Below are 27,922 nucleotides of genomic sequence, written 5' to 3'. Positions count from 1 at the left end.
GATTTAGGGATGGGTTTAGGGATTTTCCAAACAATTGCTTTATGAAGGTTACACGTTACTTTACAGTTCCTGTTACTTTACAGTTCCTGTTAATCTTTCTTACACACTAGATTCGGGTTGAAGTTCGAAAGTTTCTCACAATGAACATTCCAGGCTAATGAATGTTCCAAAAATAAATTCAAATCTCCTTCAAACGATTTTGATTTCTCTATATACAGCTCAATTTCTTTCTACTGTAGGAATGTTATTCTTATAACTATACCAATATCATTCAATGCTCTTAATCTTAAAATTAATTAAAAGCTGATTTTCAAACAATAATATTTCAAATAATTTCTGATTATATCAATATCGCCAATCACATCAAAAATGCAGATATTTCTTCGCAATTTTTTTCATACACAATTTCAGACACATATTATTCTAAAGTGAATAATATTAAAATAATTCTAAAAGCAAATGTTGTTATATTGCAAAATAATCCCATATTGTTTACAACTCAAGCGCAATATTGATAATTCGGATTATATTTGTAAACAATTTACTTAATCTGGGCATAGAATAAAATTAATTCCTTTATGTTATATTTCAGATATAAACAATGAAGTAGCTTAGTGGCGTGTGTATGTGTATATAATAAAAATTGTCTTTTACTTTTATTACATATGAAATTTACACAAATTTGAATATTACACGCGCTTTAATTACATATTTTATAACGTAAAGAAATGCAAAATTTAACAAAAATCGCACCATTTCTTAAACCGTTCTCGTTAAGCGATTTTTGACTTGAAAACGGCGATCAGGAACGAATAAAACGATGCGAAGTTAGGTCATAATGTGGCGGATGCTTTAAACTTTAAACTTTAAACTTTAAAGGAACAAAGTGACCTCTTCCTCGACGAGTCACGCGGCAAAGAAGGCCATTACTGATCGAGATATCCGACCGATTCGCCGGAATTTATGAGCAACCCACAGACAACGCGATCTTTCCGAATGATCTTTGGATAAACTTGCCATTATCGTTTTCACCCGCGACGATTTGCTCTATCGTCCAGCCTCAGGTGCGAGGAATCTATTGTTCCACTTAAGGACGGTTTATTTTCAGCACGTGCGCTCAGAGGGTGTATTAACGAGCAACGCCTTTTCAGGCGTCATGGATTTTAATGAAATAATAAAGAGCCCAAGAGCAGGTTCTCTATGTCGTACAATTGTACGTAGGGCATTGAATATCAGAAATAGCGCTGACAACATTCGCCTTTGAATCGTATATTTGGGCAGAAAGCATTTTTTAGTAGTTTTAGTAGCGGATTCGATACTAGCAGTCTTGATTTGTTTAAAGATGTCCGATAGATGAAATTATTAGGTTAAAGTGATTGGTCAATTCTTTTGTTTGTTTTTTATAAAAAAAAAAATGAATTTCTGAATGTTTCTTTCAAACGACCTAACGATTGGAAATATGTTGACAAATATTAGTAAGGTATAAATAATGAAATAGACTTATCAATATGCATTTATTGTATCGAAACAAGAAAAAATTGTTATGTAAATACAATATGATTATGAACGAGATACTAATATGTATTAATTATTAATTAAAAGAAGCATATACGTATATAATAATGTAAATACTTTAAACTACTTTGCGGATGTCGTCGTGGAGGATAAATTGCAAAAACCCGTAAAACGTGTTGAAGAAATTTAAAACTTTATCTATTTAAAAACAAACTATTTAAGTCTTCTAAAAAGAAATTTCTTCATATAGAAAAATTCTTTCACTTTTCAAACACTTTATAAATTATCCGTAACAATATTTCAACTTATTCTAAGACGAAACCCTTTTTCAAATCATGTCATCTTTCTTAACACACACTTACAAAAATGCCATGCCTAAACATTAACAAAACTTTAAGTAACCATTTAACAAAACGAAGACGATGTCGCACAAAACACCTATTCACAAAAAGCAAACTTTAGTTTCCAGTGTTCCCGTCTTAAGAATCGTGATGATTGTATGACGATCATCACGAACGTCTAGCCAAGATAATCAGAACGAAATTTAACACCTTGGAGCGACGAAGTACGTATGTGGTACGTAGTGCTCATCTAACAAGCAATGCTTATCGTTAGATACAACATCCAACAACAAGGTTTCGAATTTCAAGAACGAAGGAGCTTTACAGCCGTTCCGCCTGAACGTTTATACCAGTATATTCACGGCACACTTTCTCCCAGCTTTTTACCGACGAGCCAGCTTCTTTCCGGTCGCAGGCCGACTTACACCGCGCCCAGAGCAAACATCTTAATACCATTAAATGCAGCTCTTAAGAAGGCAACACGAAAAGAGATGAAACACGCGATCGTGGCCGAGAAAGAAAGCGACTTTATCGCGAAAGAGAACCCGTGGATCACGTGGTGTGATTCACGAGCCACCGATGCTTATCACGTGGCTTTTCTTTTCACCCTAGGAAATAAGTCCCTGGACAAGGCAAAGCGATTCTCCCCTAGCCTCGAAGCACGGTAATCATTCGCATAATAATGCCCTAGCCGGGCGCGGCTTGCGCGCTCCTCTGTGTCACTCGTATAAGGAGCGAACCGGTGCCTACGCGGTCGTTCCGCCGCCTTTTCTGCTCGATCCTTTGTGCCTATTTCCCGTATGGCTTGCGAGCAACGAGGAAAGGAAAGAGAAGAAGATCCTGTCCGCCTCCACGTGCTGCAAACTCTTCGTTTGCTAAGCGAAGTATATACGATATACAGTGACAAGCATGTAAATAGGGAAAGTCCAAAAGCAATTGAATTGAATTTGTACTTATTACCTACTTGAGATAAAAATTGTGAAGCTAGTTTATGTTGTAGAGCTTGAGAATGCGAAAAATATATTTCTAAGCATATATTATACACGAGTACAGAACATATATTTTTAACCATACATATACTATAAACAACAGAATAGAGATAAAACTTCACGTAATATAGTAAGTTAAATTTTTACGAGTAAACATTCTTCTAGTTATAGACATAAATTTGTACATTAAAAATTACTTACATCTTAAGCAGTTATCTTTTTCTCTTCAATTAAGAAACTAAGATATTCTTCGTGCCATTAGACAACTTCTACTCAATCACTCGTAATTTTCACGATGGAATTAATTTTAAATGCTAAAAAAAAAAAAAAAAAAAATAATTAACAAAATCGCAACTCTTTCCCGTTACAAAAATTCAAATTCTTCGCATAACAATGAAATGACGCCCCAGAGCAATAAAACTTAATCTTCCCTCTATCGGAGCACTCTGAAATGTTTAATATCACGGTATCATCTAATTTATTTACACTTCTCTCGAAAGGATCAATTATAAATGCTACAAATAACAGTTTATCCATTCGACGAATTTGTAATTTCTCCTACCACTACCTAATTCCTTGCAAAAAAACTAACGCGGGTTCCAAAACGACGAAAACCTCTCCACCAGTCGTGCCAAATCCCTAGAGAGCGTTTCATGTTCATACCAAGATGGGTCGCAATACCCGCTGCTTTCTTTACTAGCGGTATCGCTCAGACCACCTACTATGGACTCGTAGGCAGCCACATTAATTAAAGCAACATTACACTTAGTTACAGGTAACTCTAAATGTCTTTGGCCGATGGAACGCCTTAGGGGCCAAACCGTGAAGCCGTAGGAACGTTGATAAGAGAGAAGACGCCAATCGAGCGAAGAGCGGCTTGCCCCGAGCAAACGATACGCCGATTCGCACCCGGACAAGGCTACACAGTCCGATCTGTGCCCGCGGCAAAGCGCCCGCTTGCAGAAGAGAGGTGGTGGCCTCCCGTCTCAAGGACACTGGTTAATGCATCAAGGTTTGCGTTTGTATATACTGTCGTATATACGAATATGTAGTAGTGATGGACTTAAGTACGTTACAAGTATGTCGAACATTGGCTGACCAGATCCCAGATCCTTTATAAGTATTTCGAGAAAAAAGAAAGAAAAGAAAAGAAGCAGTACTTTCAAGTAAATTCGAACGTGAACACGACAGATTCGTGTTCTGTATGAGTACTTTGAAAAATGAAAAGACTAGCTGCAAGTAGATTCGAACACTGATGGAATAGGTTCGAGACTTTACGAGTCTCCTCTCTTACGATCATTTTTCTTGATCGTTATTGAAATCCTCTATTGTAATTTTCATGCATGATTTACATAATTTTATGTTAATACTGTTTCGTAAGTTCGTCACGCGAGTCTTCTTCTTACTTGAAGAAATGTCTATTCGTTTTAATATCAAAGTAATTATAACTAGATTTTCAAAACTCGCAGGTACTCGTTCCATGGTTCGAACACATCTCTCGTGAAGATCGAATACTTTGCCAGGACAATGAACGAACCGTTTACGCTATGAGTAATATTCGAACCTTACGAAGAGAGTCATATTGAATATGACTTGGATTTATAAGTACGTATTAAACTTGATTCCATCGCTAATGTGTAACTGTTGTCACGATGATGCGGTGGCAGACATGCAAACACGCACGATCAGCAGCACGTCTCGTTCCGGCAAGTTCCCTTTCGAGTCGAACGGTAGCCGTTTCTCAACCCATTATGATATCGACGAAGAAAAAAAGACGTTTACCTGAGATCGGCCCCGGCGAGATTTTCACGGTGAATCACAGGTCGCTTTTGTACCCGTGTCAATGAAATTTCATTAACCGTCATTTATTTCGTTTACGTATTACGACTTTTCTTTTACGGTAGAACATTCCATTTATGGGAACTTCGTTTATTGGAACGTAGGTAATGCCGGATTATCTGAACTTTTATCGATTCAATCCACTTATCTGGATCTGAGTTCCTATTATGCGATCAAAAAGTAATAGCTAGTTGGGAGAATCGGCGATCTTTTATGAATTCCATTTATGTAAACTGTTCTAAGTTCTACTGTATACCCATTTAAACGGAATAAACGTTTGGTGCTCTTCGTTCTTTACGATAGAATGTAGAATGGTATTCCAATTTGGTATTTCTTTCTCTTCTTTTCTTTCTTTGCACGATTGAAAGGATTATCAAAGTTGTTAAGCAGTCTTCTGCGTTTAATTCTAATAATTGCTAACAACTTTTATCTGAAATAAAGAACTTTTATTGTACATTGTGTTGCTGTTTCCCCTCTTCTTAGCCGTGAAAGTATTATTAAAGTTGCTAAGTGTCTTTTCTATGTAATCCTGATAATCCCGAACGTCTGTAGTAGAAATTTTCATGTTACGAAACTAGTTCATCTATGTAGTGTGTCGAAACTTTCCCAAACCAAAACATCTCCGGAAGAAGTGGCATTAACATCTTCAATTTTCATTGCTTTCTAAACAACAAATTTATAATTAAGATACTAACGTTTACATTTCTAATTCCTTAGATCGAACATCGTGGGTTTCATTTGCAATTCTCTCTTCTGAAAACTATCACCTCGACTATGCTAAATTATGCAAACGAAACGTTGTACAACTTTTTTAACAACAAAATTCATTATTGCCTCTTAGATTTAAATGGAAAACATTTTAAATTAAAATCAGCAGTTGTTGCGTAACTATTATAAATAAAATATCGCTAATTTGCAAAAGAAGATCCTCTTAGTCGATTTTATAATGAATTAACGTACGCTGAATTTATCGGCTGAAATGATTAAATACGATTAGTATTCCGATAATGGCACGGGAATGATCCTACGCGCGAGTCTACACGTACCACTTCAAGTTCATGGCTCTTTGAAGAAATTATCAGCCAGACCATCTACAGTTAACAATATGTGGGTGCCAGCATGATGAAGCAAGAGAAAGGCCATGTTAAAGTTCACGCAAGGATCACCTTGATGAACTTGTTACCAAGTAACCAAAGAGCCATAAAGTATGTTTCTTACACAACATCATGGGCCAAATACGGCTGGCCACTTTAACCATTTTCACGTGCCATGTATGCTACTTTGTTGTTCTTTTTGCACAATCTTTTTTATGCCTCCACACTTCATTTTGACGCGTATAAATACTTGTTGCAAGTAACACTCGTGTTAAACGTTACATGGTGCTTATCCTCTTTTTCAATTCGTGCGTGTCGTGCTGTCACGGGTGATTCATCTTATCGATAAATCGTACATAATATGTCGTTATGTTTTGGTTTATTTAAATTTTATTGTATTATCCATACTATCGACTCGTTTTTACAACGAATATTGTTATTTATATAAATTACGTATATTTAAGAATTTATGACTTATCAAACGATATTTCGCATATTTAGAAACGCTTAACAATTTTGTTACGACGAATCGTTTCTAAAACGTAAAATGAATCATTGATTAAAGAAAGTATAGTTTCCAGAAAATTATGAGTCTCCCTTATTGAAGATAGAGGATGAGTCACATAGAGCTAATATTTGTTCATTCAACAAGATGTTATTGATGATCATTACGGAATTATCACAATTTTACTCTTGAAGATTTCGACCAAGATTATAATATTGACGTCTCTATATATCTTATTAGGTAGTCCTTTTATACTTAAACTCAATGTAACCAACATAGTGATAAGCAACTGTAGATAATTTGGAATTTGCAATACGTGCATCAGCAATTGCTTATGACTCAATCTAACATGTGTATATATACACATGTATCATAAATAAATGATTAATATCTGTCAGCAATCATACTATTAAGGGGTTAAAACGAAACAAAAAGTACAGTACACACGAGGATCAAGACGAAGAATGATGGGGTTTCCGATACACGAAATGATCATTGACGAGGAAACGGTTTCTACGTACGACATGCGAAAATTTCACCAAACTTTCTCACGCGATTTATTCCCACGTATTTATCATAATCACATAAATCGTGACCCTCGGAAGAATAATTTCTAAATTCGATTGAAAAGGTGTCAATTTTTTGTATATCAGAGAAGAAAGATTTAAGAAACGGGTAATTATCTACGGAAAAAAGCTCGCGAATGGCAATAATTGGGCGTGCATAAATTAACATACAACACATGCCGAGTGTGTATTAATAGCTTTCGCTATTTAGATGTGAATAAGATTGACGTTCTTCATCCACATTGTTGATTTATACACTGTTAATTTATGCAAACTACTATTGTTTCTTTTTCCTAGCTCTCATATTCCAAGCAATCTTAATGAATTACTACTTTCATTGAACTTATACCGATCTTTCCAACGAAATATCGCAGATAAATGAAATAAACGAAACGAAATGAAAAATGTGTTTTCTACTTTCTACGAACTCTCCGATGATTTAATGCTGCTCTTGTGGGTGTAATCTTACATTTTGTAGGAATTAAAGTTACTATCATTGTACGTTGTTTTATTGCTATTCATACACCATGTTATGTATGTGAGGTATTTGTAACGATTCTATTTTTATAACTAACACCTTTCTTTATGAAACTTACATTAATGTTCGTTTCATTACAGTTATCATGTAGGGCGTTCTATTTTTCTCAACAATGCATAATAAAATCTCGTGTCACGTTTCGTTAGTAAAAAGATATTGTGATACTATATCGCGTAATAATATCTTATCTGTAATAATGCAATTATATTTGCTTTATAATATAAATAAAACCAAATACGTTCCGCCGTGAAATTTCATAATAATTCATTACCAGTCTACGAGCTATTATCCTGTTTCTTTATTCCCGCTTCGCGCTATTCCTACCGACTATCCAACAAACAGGATCACTTTCTTCGAAGGTAGAACTGCCTCCTTGCTAAAAGGAAAGGAAAACCGCCTCCGGCGTTTAATTACACCGGTACATTAATCACACCCACGTTGCGTAAGGTGGACACGTGAAATCTATGTCGATACGTTGCGATTCTCTATTTTCCAATTATGCACCGATGCCGGAATAATAAGCGTAAGCAGATCGAGACAAATGCCGCCCATTAAGTTATTTCACCTCGAAGCTCTTGACCTTCGACATTCAATGGAATGCTCTTGCCCGAGGAGGACGATGATCCTGAAACGCGCAGACCTTGACCCGAGCTATCCGACTTCGCGCGCCGTTTCATCGGGTTTCTGATAAACGGCTGGTACTCCATTTTCCAAGATTGTTAGATTACATAGTTCCTTTATTTTCACTAACCACACTAAAGGATCAAGCAAGGTGCGACAGGAGAATAATCGAAGGAATACTGATCGGTAGTAGACCGCGGATTGTTATACATTTAGACGAAATTCGAAAATATAAAAACATACAAAATGCATGTAATATATACAAAAATGTATAAAATATTCGAAAAGAATATTTGTTATAGCCTAATGTAATAGGTAAAAGACAAATCTTTGTTGAAGTTCTGTTTTTTAATTATGGCCATAGAAATATAAGTTTGTGACGATAATTGTCATTTAAGAATCAGATAGGCGAAGAATTATTAAACTCATAGTTAAATATAAAATTCTCTAAATAGTAATAATTGGTAGTAATTGGTGCATATACGAACTTTTAGAATAAATAGCTGAAATGTGCTAAATTACGATTGAATCTTAATATTAATTAAAAATTTCATGATTTAAATAAAAAGCTTTAAAAAATATAGATGGAATTGATTATTATTGTATTTACAACAGAATTATGAATTTAATATATTATTATTCATTTAATGTACTACCTACCTACTTCCTAATAGTACTATTTCATTAAATCTATAATTAAATTTGAAATGCTTAATTATCGAAATAGCTTATTCGTTTTTCATAGTTACGCTGCGAATGTTAATGCGTTTGTGAAAACTTTAAATATGTAAAAACACACAGCACATTAATACTAACTAAAAAATAGAATATTTCTTATAATATTTAGCGAATGAAATTAATCATTGCTCAAGTTCCATTTCATTACTTATGTTCGTAAAAAATCGCACATCCGTATTCTATAATTGATATCAAAAGTTATATATGAGTGTTAATAATTTCAAAGGAGGAAAATCAAATCGAACGAATCAACTAGAAAGTTCGCAAGTAAAACCAATTATTTATTGCTTGCAGACACGTCGAATTTATGACGTTGCGTAGAAAGCTGAAAATATTAGACACTGGGTTGATCGACTGCTTGATTTTGCATATTGATGATAAGACAGACTAAAATTGGTTATTCAATATCGCTAGAAAGAATCGTTGCATCGATCATCGCAACCTTCCTATTGTAGTTTAAAAATTTATTGTAAATAATTGAGATATAGAATAATTCGAGAAACAATTTATAAGATAATGAAGTTTGTTAAGAAATTACGGCAAAATGCAAAATAAAAAAAACAGCCTGCATGATGTGTAATTTTTATTTGGAGAAACCTTTCGTGAAATATATGAAAATCTAACCTGAAATATCTGTATTTTTGTTCTTCTAGTGTGAGTATATGAAATTTAAGAGAAACTTTCCTTCGTAATTGGAAAAATTTAGAAAATAAACTTAATATTGATATGAAATATTACTACAATTAAGTAAAGTGAAACTGCCGTTATATGAAATTTATCGGTTTTGTGAAAGTGCTCTTTTTGAAATTGCTTTATTTTGAATTTTAACTAGTTCTCTAGTGACAAGTTTCGATCTAGAAACGATGTCAGTTTCTATAACAGAGAACGTATAAGCGATTATTAATACAATCACATTTTTCATTTCATGCGAAATTACTAAACTGTCTGCTTTAACCTCGCACATTAATAATATACGCGAAGATCATTGACTGATGAATTCGTATCGCCAGAAACTTCAAACTTAATACAGCAATTTATTTACTTCCTATTTTCTCCTAATTGCGATCTTCTTTTTAATATGTACGCAGATATAATTCACGTAGAAACAATTTATAAAGCGTAACGGAAATATTTCTTTAAAAAGAAAAAGAAAAGAGGAGAAAGAAGTTGTACTTTCCTGTGAAAACAGAAGCATAAAAATATCTTTCGTTAGTCTTTGCTCGACAGGCTATTTGTGCAATATACCAAACAATAGTGGTATGTCGTGCAAGAGAATTTGGTGACCGAAGTCTTGAATCAGTTCCAGATACGTTTTGTTACGACGAAGCAGAACGAAACGAAGTAAGAAGTGTTAAATAGAAAATTAAATGAAAGCTTCAATTAAAGTATGCTTTCAAAAGTACTTGTGCCGTTGCAATTCCTTTTCATTTCTTCAAAAGATATCGAATTTAAATTTATAACAATATTGTTACAAACGAAACAAAGTAAAAAAAGTAGGAAAATTATTTACTACGTATAAATGTACCAAATGCCTATGACATAAAAATTATTTAACTCTAATGATAGGCAATTAAGATCAATTAAGATATTCATTCAAAATGATATCAAATAAGCTTTTTTATTGCATAAAATGGAACGAGATTTCTAATCTTTATTTGAAAAAACAACCTACTTCTATAGCCTACACCTTACATTCGCGTTGCACTTATAGCTACAATAAACAGTAGCAAGACCATACCATAAAATTCATTAACGCAAGAGTATACAAGAATTAAATTTTTTGCCTCGCATAGTACCTACTAATGATGTATCAATCATCTAATCACCATTAGTGAAACGTTAATTAACCAATCACGATTTACGCCGCGGAAAGATCGTGAAAATATCTACACACATTATCTCGATAAAAGCGATAAATACGAATCTAAATATCGATATCTCTACAAAGATTGAAGAACAAGAAACGCGTATAGTGTACTTACTTGAAATCTTTTGAAGGAGTCGAAAGTTTATGATAGCGGTAAATGCTGACGCTGCAAGAAATAGAACTACGGATAATTTTATGTTCGAACCGATGTTCTATTATGTTTCTACACGGTTCACTGATCAAACACGAGGATTGTCAAAAAGTAATCAGAAAAAACTAAATTTTTAAATGACCGCTGAGAACTAGAGCAAAACAGATCGGATCTGCTTCTCCGACTTTCGATCTCGGTTTTGCTCCTACATTCGAGCATAAGTAATTCGTGTCATGTAAAATAAATAAATAAATAGTTACTTGAAATTGGAACAAACATATCGCAGATATGACTTTCACCTGACAGTTCGATCGGTGGTTAGATTCTAACGCTTAAATTTTAGGTCAATATCACTTTTTACTGTAGCTTTCAGTTTCGGCGCGTACTAATTAGACGACTAGATCAAGCGAATCGTTTGATATCTGCTTCGTAAGAGGAGAGTTTCCGTTCAATACGTAACCACTTCTAAATAGATCATAGCAGAAGGGTCGAATTATTTTTAATGAAGTACGTTCTAATTTTACTAAAATTACATGGTGTACTGAACTTTGATATTTAACGTGATATTGAAATGCACTTGGATGGTTTTCTTTTGGGTGAATCTAATAATAAGAATATCGATGTTGATTATAATGACGATCAAGAGACGCGAAGAATGTGGACGAGAAATTTAATTTTATTATACACAATTGCTGGGATTTCTATTATGATTACACGATGGATTTGCACAGATACAAATTCATACTTTTACCAACGTAAGCAAAGAAACAGTACCTAAATAGAGGTACGTTTTATCCTTTTAATATTATAATCGATATTCGACTTTGAACATCTTTTTATATGTTTCTGCATTACATATATTCTGTTCATGTTTGCATATTTAAATTTCTCATGAATATGTAATCATCCATAGTCTACGGTATACGCTAATATGCATACACAGGCTCAATAATGTTAATTACGATGTAAGTTTCCTAACGAGACAATAACTTTCGAAGATCTTAATAATTCGCTAATGATCCTACTGGATTACGTCGTTTCCCTAGAACTATCCTAGCACTCATGAACTTAAATACAGACTTTCAAACAACCGTAATTACTACGCCAAAACCACAGAATACATCATTAAACTTCTCAAATATCACACTGACTTACCCCTACGAGCGACCCAGTTATTCGAGCGCAGGCTTTTATTGGTCCTGCCTGCGTCTCTCATGTGTCTGCCATGTGTTTCTCTCTCTGTGGAATCTCAGTCAAAAATGAAAATCGAAAGCGAACAAGCCAGTGTTCGCAAAACTAGAGGCTCACTCATTCGGTGACCCGATTGTCCAGTCCCCGAGGGTTTACATAATACGCTCGAACGTGTCCTGTTATGGAATCTATCGATCGCTGCATCGATATAAGGCGATACGAGGACCAGCTGTCATCTTGTCTCTGATCCTGTCCCTGTTCTGGCCATGGAACCGTTATTCAACCATGAACCCGATTCACAACCCTCTTACATGAAATTAATTCGAGCTTCGCCGTTCCTCTCTTAAAAGTCGAGTCATCATCTTTTTGAATTTCATCCGCTCGGATATCTTCTTCGTGTAACAGTCACGACGCGCGAGAAGCGCGATATGATTGAAGCTGCATCCTGACTCAAGCAACAACGAAGAATCTTTTACTGGTATTTCAGTGTTTCTTCGTGTTTCTTCACGTTTCTGTTGTCTGTAACAAAACTTACTACTTGTCGTCTTGTTATCTGCCCCTGTTCGAAGCTTAAGCTGGGTCCTCGCTAAAGCAACAACAAGGAACTTTCTGTTGATGTTCCATGTTTCTTGAAAATGTTGTTAGTTGTTGTCCAATGATCCTTCAGCTTTCGTTATGTTTCTGTTGTCAGTAACTGAAGTTAATACTCGTTGTCTCTTTCTATTTGGAAAGACAAGGATCAAAGAAAAATAATCACACATATGGTGATAGGAACAAGCATTCCTTCAGTGTATACTTGCTGCCAGGAACGAATGTTTTTGTTTGGATTTGGAAAGCTCGAAACCCGAAGAAAACCAAATGTTTTTCTGATTACAATGGTTCAGTGTGAATACAACGTTTGTACAAGTTGATACTTGTTGGCTACTATTTGCAACAAGCAGCAACAACACTAGCATCTAGATCTTTCCATCCTCGTTACTTTATGAACTAAGAAAACTCGACTTAAGCTTTATGAAGTTTAATATTACAGCAGCAAGAAAATAGCGAAATAACCATAAATTCTCCTGTCTAATGAATAGTTATGTATTAGCTACTTATCCACACGTAGTCTAGTTAACTAACTTTTTTGAAGAACAAAGATAAAACTGTTACATAAGAACTAAGGCGACAAATAGACAACAAATAGCCAACAAATAGGTTTTCCGTTGTAGCTTCACTGAAGAAGCAACATAACATGCTCAGGACGAAGGAACGTCCACGTGATTTTGTAACACGCGTGTCGCCGGCGGCTCTGATAGAAACGCGAGTCTATTCGACGAGTTTAATTTATTTTCTAGCATAATTAATATTCGCTCGCGTTGCACGTGTGCCGCAGTAAGGGTGAAAGCACGAAAGTGGGCACGTCACCTTTAACGAGCGAGACGGATTAAGCTTTTTATCGAAGACAGCCAGAGTCTTCGACTAAAATTATAGTTCGCCGACGAGTCGTTAGCCATGGGTTTTTAAGGTTTCAGAACTCGTTCCGGCAGAGCGAAATTCTTGCGTTACGCGTCTTTGATGAACGAAAAATATAAGATATCGTACGGTCTTTTGCCGGACAATTACGCGAGTAACAACGCGAGCTAATGAAAATTTATATTTTCACTGACTGCGGGTATTCGAAATCTATTCCGGATTCAAATGTCCTTTCATACTATCAGATTGTCTGAAAATTTGTTAAGTCTTCATTACATTTAGACTACGCTGATATTTATGTATTTATGGAAAGCTTAAATTTGCAGAAACGTGTAATTGGATTTATTAGATGTTTGATTTGATTTGATAATATTTTTAAAGCAATTGCATATATTCGATCAAAACTTGGCTAAATTGCACCAAAACAGCAAGAACATTAAATCTTTACAAAACTGAAATTAGCAAAATACAGTTGTCAAAGAAGTGTATTGGTTCAAATGGTTCTTACTTTTTGAGGTAAATATCCGTGTTTATCTCGAAATAGTTATGCATACAATAGCCTAATAGAATTACAAAAGAAAAGAGAATTTCTCCATTTAGACTCGGTTGGATCTATTCATTTCAAAACAAATTACACTTATCGATGTCGTTTATCTCGAGACGATATGAATTAGAAAATTACATTATATTTACGTAAAAAATATATCACAATCAATAATATGATCTTTGTTAATCTTTAGTATTATCTCCCACCGTACGACTTGTTTTCCAATCTTTTCTTTTTGCACAAACTTTATTGGGTAGACACGAAATAATCTTGAACTACATTGTTAACGTTTTCATAGGTTTTCCATTTTTCCACTCAGATGATGCTGAAACGATCTGAATAAATGGTGATCAGATCGTGTTAAGTCAAATGAATATGAAGCATGCTACATAGTTCTTCAATTATATTCGTTAATTTTCCTTTTTCTGCATCACGAAACTTACATTCACTCGATTGTTCTTCTGATGGAGTACGATTTCTCTTTTATTGACGAGATATTGCCAATGTCATATTGGTTATTTTTCAAAATAAACTTATAATCATAGCCAAAAAAGGCAATAAAAATTATTTACTACAATATTAAAGAGTCACGTTTATTCAAATTTATAAACAAAAAAAAAACATTTTACTATTCCGAGATTTATATGCATTACATCACCATCTATATTATAAAGTTCTAGAATATGTATTATGAGTCAGGTGCGATATACATATGTAAAAAATGTATTATACAACAGAAAAATTGCATAAAAATGTATTACGTAATAATCACGTTACTCGCGTGTAATGTAAGTACCACACTGAAATTCTCTGAAAGTTTTGACTTCTCTGACTACCTGTGAACAAAGTTTACTACGCTACTTGCACACTATTACAAAATATAAAATATTATTTCTAGATAATATCTAGCTAATTGTATCCTGAAAACGTCTTATATTGCATTATTTGCTGGAACAGAGAGATTAATGCATCAGCAAAATTCTTTAAAAAAAATTTTGCATTCAAATTATATACCTATAATTAGGACAACATTTCCTCAATTATTAGCAATATTGAATTAATTTGTCAGTTTTGTTCAATTAAGAGTCATTTTAGGATATCTTTAGGATATATTTGTATTTACGTAGGTAGCATATTTGTATTTAAAGTTATATCTGAAGCGATGATTTTGAAAAGACAAGTAAAAATTGTATTCTTTTATAGAAAACGATATCATTTCGTTTGAAATGTGTAGAAAGATAAATAATTCTCGTAATACGTTTATACAAACTATTTAAACTTAATTAAAATTTTTTATCGTCCAAAGTTACGAAAATTTTAATAATTTTATACACTTGACTAGTTTTGTATCGTAATAATATATCACGCATAAAATCCATATCTAAGGATTTAAAAATTTTTGCCGTATCACTAAATTCAATGAGAAATTTTTACGAGAAACGAAAAACAAAATGATACAATATATTTTTTAAGGCTACTGAAGAAAATTAAATCGCATGTTTACATAAATACAGACGTTTTCTTTCGTAGCCTCCAATGTTTATTCATTTTATTAAAAAGATTTATATAAAACTTTCATATATTCTTTTATTAATTATCTCCTATCCTTGTACAACTGTTACTTTCTACTGATTTGCAAAGTCAAATCACCTAGTACGTCAATAGCTCGTTTGGATAACATATTCCCAAAGATCCTCTATTGTTCTCTGGTCCAGTGATTTCATTGCTCGATGTAGAGTAGTTCATTTACATTTATACGAAGCATCTATTTTGTAAACTTTCATAATATATACAGAAACGTTAAAGAGTTTTTAGAGTGAACGATTTAGAGAATATGTAGGTAATTATTTCCTTATCGTTGAGATTTTTTGCATTTTTGGAATTAGGTACAAAAAATACGTACTTTCAACCTTTTACAGGTAATAAATGTCCAGTAATTTGACGCATAGGAACTCAGGATATGAAATTTATAATACTATTGACGCTTTGCCAGAATTTATCTCCGGGTACATTGTTAAAGGCTTAATCTCTACAAATTAAAAGTCTAATTGTGAGAAGAAATTATCTTAATTAGTATTGACGGTAGAATATATTCACACACATATAATTCAATTTATCTGTTGAAAAATATGAATTGATAATATCCATAACAACTTCAATAAAATTATACACAGTTAAACAGATAATTTTCTGACGTCAAAAATTTTATGAATTTGATAGAAGTTCAGTGATAAAGTAAAAGCGAAAGGTTGATATTATAGAACGTTCAATCATTAACTGCAATGTCTTTTTCTTTACAATTTCGTATTTTTACTACCGAACAATCGGATCAGACTCGTGTGTATTTATTACAATATCATAGAATATTCTACATGAGTTACTTTCTAGAGGAACTAATTATTGTATTATCTAGACATCTAAATTAATATCTCTTCCACTTGCCTATCGTTTTAATTTTCCATCTTGTCTCTCCAATCCATTTCAACTCGCAAACTTTACGAAAAATGCACACATACACACACACACACACTGTATGTATATTAAGATAGAACACAGCCTTCACCATGAAATCTAATTAGCAAATATAATTCTGCTCTCCTTCTCTTACGTCATATTTTATTATCCTATTTATTCGTTTTCACAATAAAGAAATATATACGTTACACAAGAGTTTAAGCAATCTCCCTAACGAGACCGATATATTAATTGTTTGGAGCAAACGTTCGAAAACGTTAATCAACATAGCGGCTTGTTGCATAAATCTCGTGTGTAATTAATCAGGAAACGGATGAAAAATGTTTCATGGAACAACCGGAGAGACAAATGGAAAAAACGAGTCTTCTTACGGAGCTCTGCTGTCCGTGGCCGGTAACAGTGGCTGAATTTCTAAGAAACTGCGGTTCAATTAAACCTAATTATCCTGCTAGTTCCATGGTTTCCTTCCTTTCCGGAGCAGAACGGTATCCGATTAATCGATAAATTAAATTCCACGCCGCGGAAGGAACAGCTAACGGGAAATAATCAGAGTTTCGATCGTGCCACGTGGGAAGGAACATTTCCGTTCGCCATTCATTTCTGTATGACAGGCCACGTGTTTACGTAACGGACGCATGTTTCGTGATGCGTTTTCAAGACAAAATTGCAGGTTCGTCAATTAGATTTGACTAAACGACTCGTTCAGTTCATCTGCACGCGTACAGCGAACTGGATCTCTCTCGGCAATTTGGAACGAAGGTATGACGAACCGGAAATAACAGCAAGTGAAGATCTTGAGATCTCGGATTTATTTTGACATTGAACGTAATTATACGTAAGGATAAGATTTATATTATAACATCGAAGAATATGAATTCTTTAATTAAGCAGTTAAATGCGTTCGACGTGTATACATGTCAATCCAAAACTTTATTTTGCTACAGTTGAAGTGTATACACGTCGGCTAAAATAAAAAATTACCATTTACTATAGAAACACAAAATTTTAGTAAAAAGTAATATAAATTACATTTATCGGCATGTTTCCTTTACACTTCCTGTAAAACTATTGTCTTTTATAAAAAAAAAAGTTTGAAAACAAAAGTTCGGTTATTTGATTATTCTCTTTGGTATATCGGTTATGGTCCGTATAATGTATCGCTTTTTATAAATTGGGTTGAATATTTTCCCCAATGTATCGTCTATTCCTCGAATTCTTTTCTGTTCTATTTACTTTACTTTATTATTTTTTGATAATTTTTAAGTCTTTAATAACAATACCTTTTTCAACAATGGATTGCTAATTTTTTATCGAATAAAAATGTAATCCTTCCTCATTTTGTTTTGCTTTTTTTGTAGGATTTATAATAGGAGCATTTATCATGCGGTCGACGTGTATGCTCGTCATCGCTTGATTTTACACCTGCGAATCCCGTAACAGATTTTTGAAACTAAACTCCGCAGTTAACGGGTTAAACTAACATTCTATAATCTCTATCTGTCGTTACACGAGCTCCAAATCAATAATTCTTAAAGATTTTGGTAAATTTCTATTCATTTCTAAAGTCTACAATCTTATCTTTTGTTCTAATAAATATTTACGAACGAGGGTGTATTTCCAATTGTTCAGACGGTGCAGCCTTACGGCCGATTCTCGGCTGGCACGATAAAAGAAAAAGGAAGTGGAGACACGAATTCGCGTCTTCTAATTATCGAACAGCACGAAGGTTCTAGGTGCAGCCACGACGACATAGCCACACCTAAACGACAATAGGTTTACTGGCCCACAAACGCTTAATCTGTAATTAAACTGGGTTTGCCTCGCATTTACCTAATTTATTCCCGAGCAGCGCCCACTGGGACCTGCGTATTATTTGCTAATTTTCCCTCTAATAGGAATGTCAATTAAGTTTTAACAACCTAATAATAGTCTCACTAATAGGCCGTACTAAGGGAATATTTACATAAGTTTTAAATTAGCAAATTAGTTCAAATATTTAAATATCTTTGTTATTCAATTATTTTCAACATTATTACTATTAGTAAGAAGCATAAAAGTTAAAGAAGTTTCTTTCTCCCAAGTTTTTCTCCGCAATTAAGGGAAATTTCTGGTTAAGATATTTTAATTATACATTTTTTTACTACCTATGAAGGTATTAGAATATTTCTACGAATTTATCAAATGTTTATATCCCATATTTTATAACATTAAACGATTGGAAAGCGTCGAAATCAAAATATATCTGGACAAATTTGTCGTCGTTATTTCGTTTCACCTCGTCATAATCAAACTATATTTGTACACCTCCAATTTTATTGTTTTACCGGCGAAAGTAAAATCCTACGTCAATCCTACACAGTGTCTCCATTTCAAAATAGTCGTATTCCGTATAGCCAATTTCAGCACGACAAAGTGGGCGATATTTCAAATAGGCTAACCCCACCTCAGTAGAAATTACACCAGTTCAAACAACGATGCTGATCACCTGTACGCAAACATAATATGATTGAAAATGACATCGTTTCATTTTTACGAAGTGAAGTGAAACATGAAACGGGAAAAAGTTGGAAAATATAGAAAAAGTTCAGGTAGAGCCATAATAGCGGAATATGTATGTATGTAAATACCATCTAACGTAAACCGAGATGATCCTAGAAATTTGACTATATGTATATGTATAGAAAGATCAGATATACAAAATACAAGTCCTGGTTGACTATTTACACAGGTGTGGGAATTGGATCCAAGATAAATTTGCAGTAATAAAAGATAGCGTCTTTTTTTTATCGGAAAGCAGATAATTATATATAAAAAATTTTAATTGTTTATGAAATAACGTTAGGTTACAAAAAAAGACATAAGAATTATTATGTATATATGTAGTAAGTAAATTTAATATGAAAAGAAATTTTAATCTTTCTTGTAATACAATTAAATAGACACATGTTATTATATCAATTTGAGAATATTAATTCCATGTATAAGAAAATTATAAACAAAATCATTTTATCTTTGGAAACTAACGAAATATAATAATAGTTCAATGACTTTAAATGTAAATAGAAAAAATACAGTTCTGCAACATAGAATGGCGTCGAATTATTTCAATTTTATCGCGCAATCTCTTTTACGCTCACTGTGATAAAAATATCGATAAATTCTGAAAATGTCAAGATTTATTACGCTGCATTGGAAAAGTTCGAAAGCTAAACGTTCATAACTCGTGTTCACCGTGCTGATTCTCACCCATTAAGATACGTATCTACGACTGGCAATACCGAAGGAATTGGATGAGCTCTCACAGTTGCTCTCTCAGTACACCAAAAAAAAAAGCACAGATCTCTTAAATTATACCTTTATTGCCCTTTGCCAAGCTAAAGTGTTCGACTCGCGTCGTTATTACCGCTTCTCCGCAAGCTGTTCATTAGCGTCCACTTTTCACTCGAGTTTTTCCCGCCGGATATTTTGTTCACGCCATGAAAAACACACGATGCGAAAATTTACACAGAATCACGAGCACAGCCGGTGTTCTGATGAACACTAAAAATCGTTTTCGTTTTCGTGCCCATCCTGAGGCGTGACCGTGAACGTTAAATAATTGAGCTCTTCGACAATCACTGACTTTTATTCGCTTTATACACGCAGTGCACTTATTTGGTCAGAGCAAGGCGCTTTCTATCACGGTTTCATTAAAAATTTTAAGGATACATTACTTATCAGGAATTCTTCTGCAATCTTCAGAAAATATCAAACGAGCGTGTTTTTAAGTATACCCTTTAACCGCTGATGATAATTCATAATTCATGTGATTAAATCATAAATTCACTTTACGTCATAGCTTAGTTTTATCGGACATTTTGACATTTTAGGATATTAATGTTTAATTTGAATTATTTTTCATTATATAAACTACAGAACGCAAGAAAATAAAATATAGTAAAAGTTAAATAAAATTAAATTGGAGGTCGTCATTCTACGGTACTAGATGAGAAATACTCTCCCTGCTGATCTTTCGGCCGTTTTCAATCCAATTGTACTTGTCTAGCATTAAAAAATACATTACCGCTAAAACATTGTTAAACGTCCTTTTGCTTATCGAGATAAGAGCGAGGTTGAGATATAAAAATTCAAAAACCGCAGCGAGATTAAGCAAATTTTATGATATCGCATCCGGAATAGTAACAAAATGAAAAGAACTAGAATAATAATCGGTTGAAGGATAATCGATAATGGAATTTACATCATCGATTGAATTCTTACTTTCGCTCGTTACCTTCTGCACCATATTTGACCAAGAAACGAGTACTGTTTGATCATTTGGACAATTACGGTGAAAAGTAGCGCAACCGTAGTTTTCTTCCGACAGTTACAATTTCGCTTTCACGACTCTCCTGAATGGACGACTGCATCGTGTAATATTACACCGTCTTACAACGTTCACTCTTACATTGCCACGACTTTGTTCCATCGATATTATTTGATAAGCTTTTACTACTTAATATCTATATATCCTTAACAGACTGCATGGAGTGAAAATGAAACGAAACGGTCACCGCAATTAACCTCCGTGTTTAGAAATCTTCTCAACTCTCTCTCTTAAAAACTAGAATATACGTTATACCATCTTATATAAATTCTTCAAACTTTCATGAAATACATTATCTTTCTTTAATTGTTAAATAATTAAATAATCGAAATAGTAAAAAAGTATCTTGCTTTTGGCATTTATATCTATAATAAATATCATTTGCTTTGTAAAACATGTTATCAAAAATTATAAATTGATGAAACATGTCCACATACGCAGTAATAGTAGTATTAATGAGAAATTTTAACAGAACTGGAAATTCTCTTTTATGAAATGTGCAGTTGTTTTATCGCGGGAATAAGTAATAAGCTTTCTATATAAAACCATCATTATTAACGCGTAGGATGATTTAATATATTATATCGCTTCCTAGTTTCCCCCAAACTGCTTGAAATACATAATAAGATATGAACTATTTGCTAAAAGTATTCGGCCGAAGTAAGCAAGTAATTCCATCCGCTGGCATGTTTTTACATAATTAACACGCGGTTTACTTGTATTGCGATTTTCTAATTCTTTCGCAAACTAGTCAGACGCGGTTTCAATGGAACTCGGATAATCCTCACAGCGTGACCATGAGAAAGTAAGGATACGTAAAAAGTGAAAGCAATGTAGGCCAATATTGAAACAAAGGATGCCATATTGGTTAAACAGTCATAACAACCTCGTTACGTCATTTTGTTTTAAATAAGATAGAATCATCAATGACATTTGAACGACAAATTCGCGTAAAAATAATATTCTCATCAAGAATACATTATCTACAATCTTTCCATAATTCGAAGTTTCGTGTTTGAAAATTTTGATTTTATAAAAATTAAAAACTGATATACCCATTGTTTCTCCAAAGCATAAATTTTAAAATAGATACCAAAAGTAAACGTATTTCATGAGTAACGTCTATGAGATAAATCAACTATTTGTTTCGAAAAACAATTCTTTTCCTCACTTTTCATTCTTACGATAATTGATATTAATCCTAAGTTGCGTACGTGTTTATATCCCAAAAGTACGATATACTATACGTGTTGAACAGTTACGTATAAAATTCTAATTATCAAATATGTTAATTCACCAGTCAAATTGCGTAAAGTTAAATAATTTACACGGTTAAAATAATGTTTAGTTGCAAAATATTCCTTTTGGTATATAATTGCGCTAAATATATGTATATATATATTTTTTTTTCTAAACATTCATCAAAAAAGAATAAAGGCTATATTATACCCAATTTAGAATATCTTTCTCTTCCATTGTACAATAAAAACACTTGTTTGAAAACTTCATACGTACATGTTCTCAATCATGTAAATCTACATTTTAACGAGGGGACTATCGTGTTTGAAAATCATTAGCCTGCGTATTATTCATACTCAACGACGATGATACCGTTAATGCAAAAGTATCAAGAAGACGAGTTGACCCATTTAAAGCAGTTAATCAGGTTTAATAAGAACATAGGATGAAACTGCGCGCAATAAGTGCTAATAAGTAGTTCGATCCCGTTCGATTGAAGTAGATTCAATCAAAACATATGTCTATCGTCGGTTTTATCGATTTCGAACGTAGTACGTGCAACATAGAGAAACTTCTTCGGAAGAGAAAGAGAACTAGACGTGTTAAAGGAAACGAATGAGGTCGCAGGATGCAGCCGAGTGCCACTTCGTAATAAAATAATTTACGCTTTGCTGCAGAAAGTATTCCGCAGCAGTATACATACCATGATGCGTAACGTTATACAAATGCAACGTGTTTAACATAAAAATGCCCTGTATTGCAAAATGAATCGTTTATTTAATGTTAATTCTGTTACTTTCGTCATTTTCGAAGAGGATATAGAAAAAATTGTAAAATGTGTTTTTACGGTTGATTAGAATGAAATAGGTGATTAATCATTTGTTTCGAATCCCTCCCCACCAAGTTATAGAAATATATACGTTTTCTTTACCATTTCTAAAATAATAAAATAGTAGAGTTGAGTTAAACGCACATATTTAACAAGAACATTTCCTTGAGATCTTTAATCGGTTGTAAAACGAAATAACTGGATATAATTAAATGAAAATAAATACAGATGCCTGGAAATTTGCACAAATCTAACACAGACAATTTAAAAGAACACAAAGCAATACAAGCTAAGTAATTTGTAATTCCGCGTAATCCTTTCGTTCTATCGCTAACAACCCACGCAAACAGTTAATGTAACCATTGATAATGGCAGATATTATACGGAATTAAATATTAAACACTCAAATCTTAAATCTTAAATCACTTCTATTTTTTCTACGGAATTTTCCACTTGTAGACACTTGTCAACAAGGAGATACATAGCAGAGCGCAATTTACGATGCTCTTTCAGCCCCTTGTATTTGCGCAGCACTGTACTGGCATCGGCGATTCAATAGGTGCATACGACAGTATACACGCAATTGCGTAGTAGCGCGTGTTAGACACATGCAAAATCAATCATCGCGATGCTGCCCCAAGTATTCGAGGTTGACGGACTGTCTACCCAAACGAAAATTCACGTTTCGAGGACGATATACATTTGAATACAATGGCGTGTTTCAATTTTAAGTTTCACAATGTCGAATCTTAAAATTGATCGTACGTAGTCACGAAACGAAAAGCTATTAAGCTTAATCACTAAAATATTTATGATAATCGATGTAGACAGCGAAACGAGATAAATGCAATTTTATTTAAGAACTATAGAATTGCTTATATCAATCGACGAAAATGCTATGAATTTTTCCATATTCACTAATGAATTACTATCTCGCTTCCTTGCTGACTTACTTGTTCTTGAAATAAAATATCGTCCGTTACCATTCCTACCGTAGTTTCACCACGACTCATCACACGGCTTTGAAGTTGAAAGTTTAATATGCAATTGCTCCGATCATTAATAACAACTATTCAGCATCGTTTTCTCCCGCGTTAGAAGCGTTTGCAACATTCTTAATAACGTCGGAAGAACGATCATCAAGCAGTATACAAAGCCGTCTTTTATCTTCACGTTTGCTTTTACTAGTCGTTGAATAATATCCTACCAAAATAAATTTAAACACCTGCTGTGGCGAAATCACGCGATAGAAAATCTTTCGGATAGAAGGGAAAAATAACGAGTCGTAAGTTCCAGGTAATTTAATAAATATCAGGACAACATTTATGACACCGTGTTGGTACGTACCATCCTTATTGTCATAAACGTCGACCTATTTTTATTTGGCGTTCAGTCACCCAGCTTAACTGTAGGTCTTCTACTGTACATACAATAGACCCCCGTTCGAAAATGCCGTGACAACGAACCGTTCCTGAATTCCATTCGTGAGCGTGCAGTTTGCAGTTGGTTCAGCCGATATTGCGTTCGTTATGGAAATAAATACAATGAAAAATCCTAGGTGAACTGAATTAGGAAAACCGATGCCATTTTAGTGACTTTTCACGTATGACCTACATTTACAATTCTGCAAAATGAATTATGCATACAGCGAATTACAGAATTATTCACACAATGGAGAATATAACAGAAATGTATAAAATAATAAGTAATTACAGGACATAATTGTATTATATCTTGGCATTTCTGTAACATTGTTCAGCCTATCTAGTCTATTTTAAGGTGGATAGATATTTTAAAGAATTTAACAATTTTAACAATTTAATTAGTAGGAATCTTAACTTTCTCGTCACCTTCAATTAGTTATTACAATATTTAGAATAATTAGAAATGTTTTATTGCTCGCTACATGGAAGGAGAATCATTGACGATTAAACAAACGAACGTTCTTTGGCGGTGAGCTATTAGTCTACTTAAAGCGCACATGCTATAATATCAATTAGTAAACGATTTCTTTATGCAACAATAAGAAACGTTTAAACCTGCGTTTTTATATTCTAGCTCTTTTTTCTTTTAATTTAAATGTTTAGTTAGACTCTCTTAAAATTTCAGTAACGCGGCAACTAAATTAAGACACTTGAATTCGCATACAAAAATTAAATTGAAAAAAGTAAAGAAGATCAAATTTATGAGATATTCATTAACATTAACGCAATTCAGGAACTCATACCATCGTGCACCGTTCTTTGCTTCATGCTTATCGAGCACAGGATCGCCATTCATAGTACGTGGCTCTGTACGTGCATTGAAGTCGTATGACAAATTAGTAGATGAAATAAATTTCTGCTTAGCTCCTATATATCTTTAACTCTATTCACAAAAACATAAATTTTCATAAACATTCGCACTCTTATCGAATTATTAAGAACCTACGCATGCTTATTATTAAAAAGATAATAAAAGAATGGAAAATATATATCATATTATACAGTTTGAGAGGTAACTGTATAACACTGTATCTTCGTATCAGAATAAAAATTTCACGCGTAGAAAGTATAATCGACCAGTGATAATAATTGATAACGCTACGTCAATGGTGATAAGAAATAGTTTTCGGTAGAAAGCTAACGTTTCAACTGAACCGATGATAAAACAGACATCTCTTACGAATGAACTCGGACATAAGCAATATTGAATCGTGGTTATTATGTAATTATCATACTTCCCGTAGATATCGAAGCCTAGAAGCGTAGTGAAAAGAAACTCACAGTTTAAAGTGTTACAAGAGAAAACGCATGCTACTCGAAATAGATATATAAAATTATGGAGTACGCACAGTGTAACAAAAAAGTACCTAATATCGTTCTATTTTAGACGACTGTTACTTTTACTGTTGCTGCCTTTCTCTGATCGAGATACAATCAATTTTCTAGGTTATTGGTACAGTACATTTTTTCAAATACATACCGAGTCCGCAATAATTCTTGCACAATTACTGATGATTTTTCAACCTTCTTGTTTAATTTTCAGAATTTTTTCGGGATCTTTCCTACGTCGGCGGATATTTTCTTAATTAATCGAATTTTTCTCAAAAAAAAAAAAACCAAACATTATTACCTACCATCTTGAGCGATATTTCACTGCATATTTTTCTTAGACTTGTATAAAAGTGCTAAACTTTGCAGAAATTAATAGGAATGAATTAAAAGTTCGTATAATTTTATTGAACTGCTTTTAAAAATACCAGGTTAGAATTATTCTTGGAATTACCACAAAACTTAAATATTAGAATTTTTACGTTAAGTGGAAAATAGTCTTCATTGTATGTGATGTAATAAAATCCTGTAATTTCCTCAAATGTTTTGAGGAATTTAAACGACTCAGTTTGCCTACAAGGTGTAAAAAAGTATATTTACAGAAGAAACATGCAAAATGGTGCTATCATATGAGAAATACGTGGTATGAAATATGAGAAAGTCATGAGAATTTCAGAATGATGTAAGTGAAAATATATTTAGTATGACGCTATTATCTTCAATGTATGTATGTCTAAATTCATTAAAAAATTCTTCACATAAATTCACAGTTGTTACAAATCGTTCTCTTGTTTTTTAAGGAAGATGTAGTTGCACCATTTTTCCCCTCAACTTTTCATCATTCTCACATATACCTTCTAACAAATAATAATTCTTTATGTTATAGATATTACCATTGTTATTATTACCAAAGACTTCGAAAAGAATTTATTAGCGTATCGAACATAACGAGAATTATTTTAAATAAAAATGTTCAATTTCGAAGGAGTTATGTCCTTACAAAATTAAAGACTTAAAACCGACGAGACTTTCAGGATAACCTAACATAAGAATTTAAGATAGAATCTAATACGATGCAACAAAAATCTGAGAAAGGATCGACAAAATTTCTAGAAACTCTAGTACTCTTTACGAATAAGGCATCAGCTTAACGAACTACGAATCTGGAATAAATACGACGAATCAGATGTAAGATCAGAACGCGGTTATTTCATGATAAGTTTCTACCAGCTCTCACCATATATAATATTTCCGCAGATGAACGAGGGAAAGTATAGCAGTATAACTAGGCAAAATTTCGATACGCTGTATCCGTGAATCGAAAAGAAAGAAAGGAATCGCTTAACAGAATGATAACGTATTATCTGCGTAAGAAACCGATATCCTAAATGCGTTCGAGTCCAACCGAGCGCTTTCTAGATGGAAAAGCATGAATAGTCGGAACTCCCCGATGGTTCTGCGAGTCACCGTATTTTCACATCGTTAATAAGCAGGTAGCTTGCACTCTGATAGCGACGATGATGCAGTTGCTGACAAATGAACGAACAATGAAGCTACCTACTTTTATCGCTTCCCGTGTTTGTATAGTTATGTAAGCTAATTGACCACGACTACGTCTTCTCCAGTTCGCTAATTCGCGACACGTATTTTGTATTCAAGAAGACAGGTGCTTTAAACGTGTATATAGTGAATGGGAACGATGTTAGAACTTAAAGACTGAGATTTAACCTTTTTGACTTGTACTTTTCTTTTTTTTTTTTTTTTAGAAATTGGTAATATAAGAGATGTATGTTCCAAGAGAAGATGAGAAGATGAATAGATAAAGGAACGTGGCTCCGATAGGTTACTTTTGATGGATCTAATACAATTAGAAAAATAGAAATGCGTATTGAAAGTTTCACATCTACAAATAAGATCGTATCATACATGTTCATACGTACATATCTACATTTTTATCGTCTATACATATTTCAAGTGTCAGAATTCAAAGTAAGTCAACATTGTATTAGAACATCAAAACTGTTAAAAGATGATCTTAAGGGTTAAGAATGGAAAATTAGAAAAATGATATTTTTGCAACTCCGTTGTTTCCTGAAGTCTACTGTTTGCGCCAACGTTATGCGTTTAGTAAATAGATGACTTTTTTGTAAACTTCCAGATAATGTCCTGTTCTTCCCGAGGTAGGTTACTCTTAAAATAGTAAGGACGAATTAGAAACTTGATCTACGAAACTCAATAATCAG

The 27,922-nt window shown here is 33.4% G+C and overlaps 1 protein-coding gene across 7 annotated transcripts in view; it reads right to left on the bottom strand.

Moving 5' to 3' along the window:
- The window catches only part of LOC117204242, a 118,557-nt gene that overhangs the window by 23,039 nt on the left and 67,596 nt on the right, over window positions 1–27,922 (bottom strand). Inside the window, exon 1 of one of the 7 annotated variants that reach the window (XM_033441450.1) lies at window positions 3,047–3,104. The exons of the other annotated variants lie outside the window; for them this stretch is intronic. The gene's annotated coding sequence lies outside the window, so the exon portion shown is untranslated. Of the gene's footprint in view, window positions 1–3,046; window positions 3,105–27,922 lie in introns of those variants that run through there. 7 annotated transcript variants of the gene reach the window in all.

This window comes from Bombus bifarius, unplaced genomic scaffold, assembly GCF_011952205.1.
Source record: "Bombus bifarius isolate JDL3187 unplaced genomic scaffold, Bbif_JDL3187 scf7180000007977, whole genome shotgun sequence".
Classification (NCBI taxonomy): Eukaryota; Metazoa; Arthropoda; class Insecta; order Hymenoptera; family Apidae; genus Bombus; species Bombus bifarius.
The sequence above is the reverse complement of the archived record's forward strand: the minus strand, read 5'-3'. Positions and strand labels throughout refer to the sequence as shown.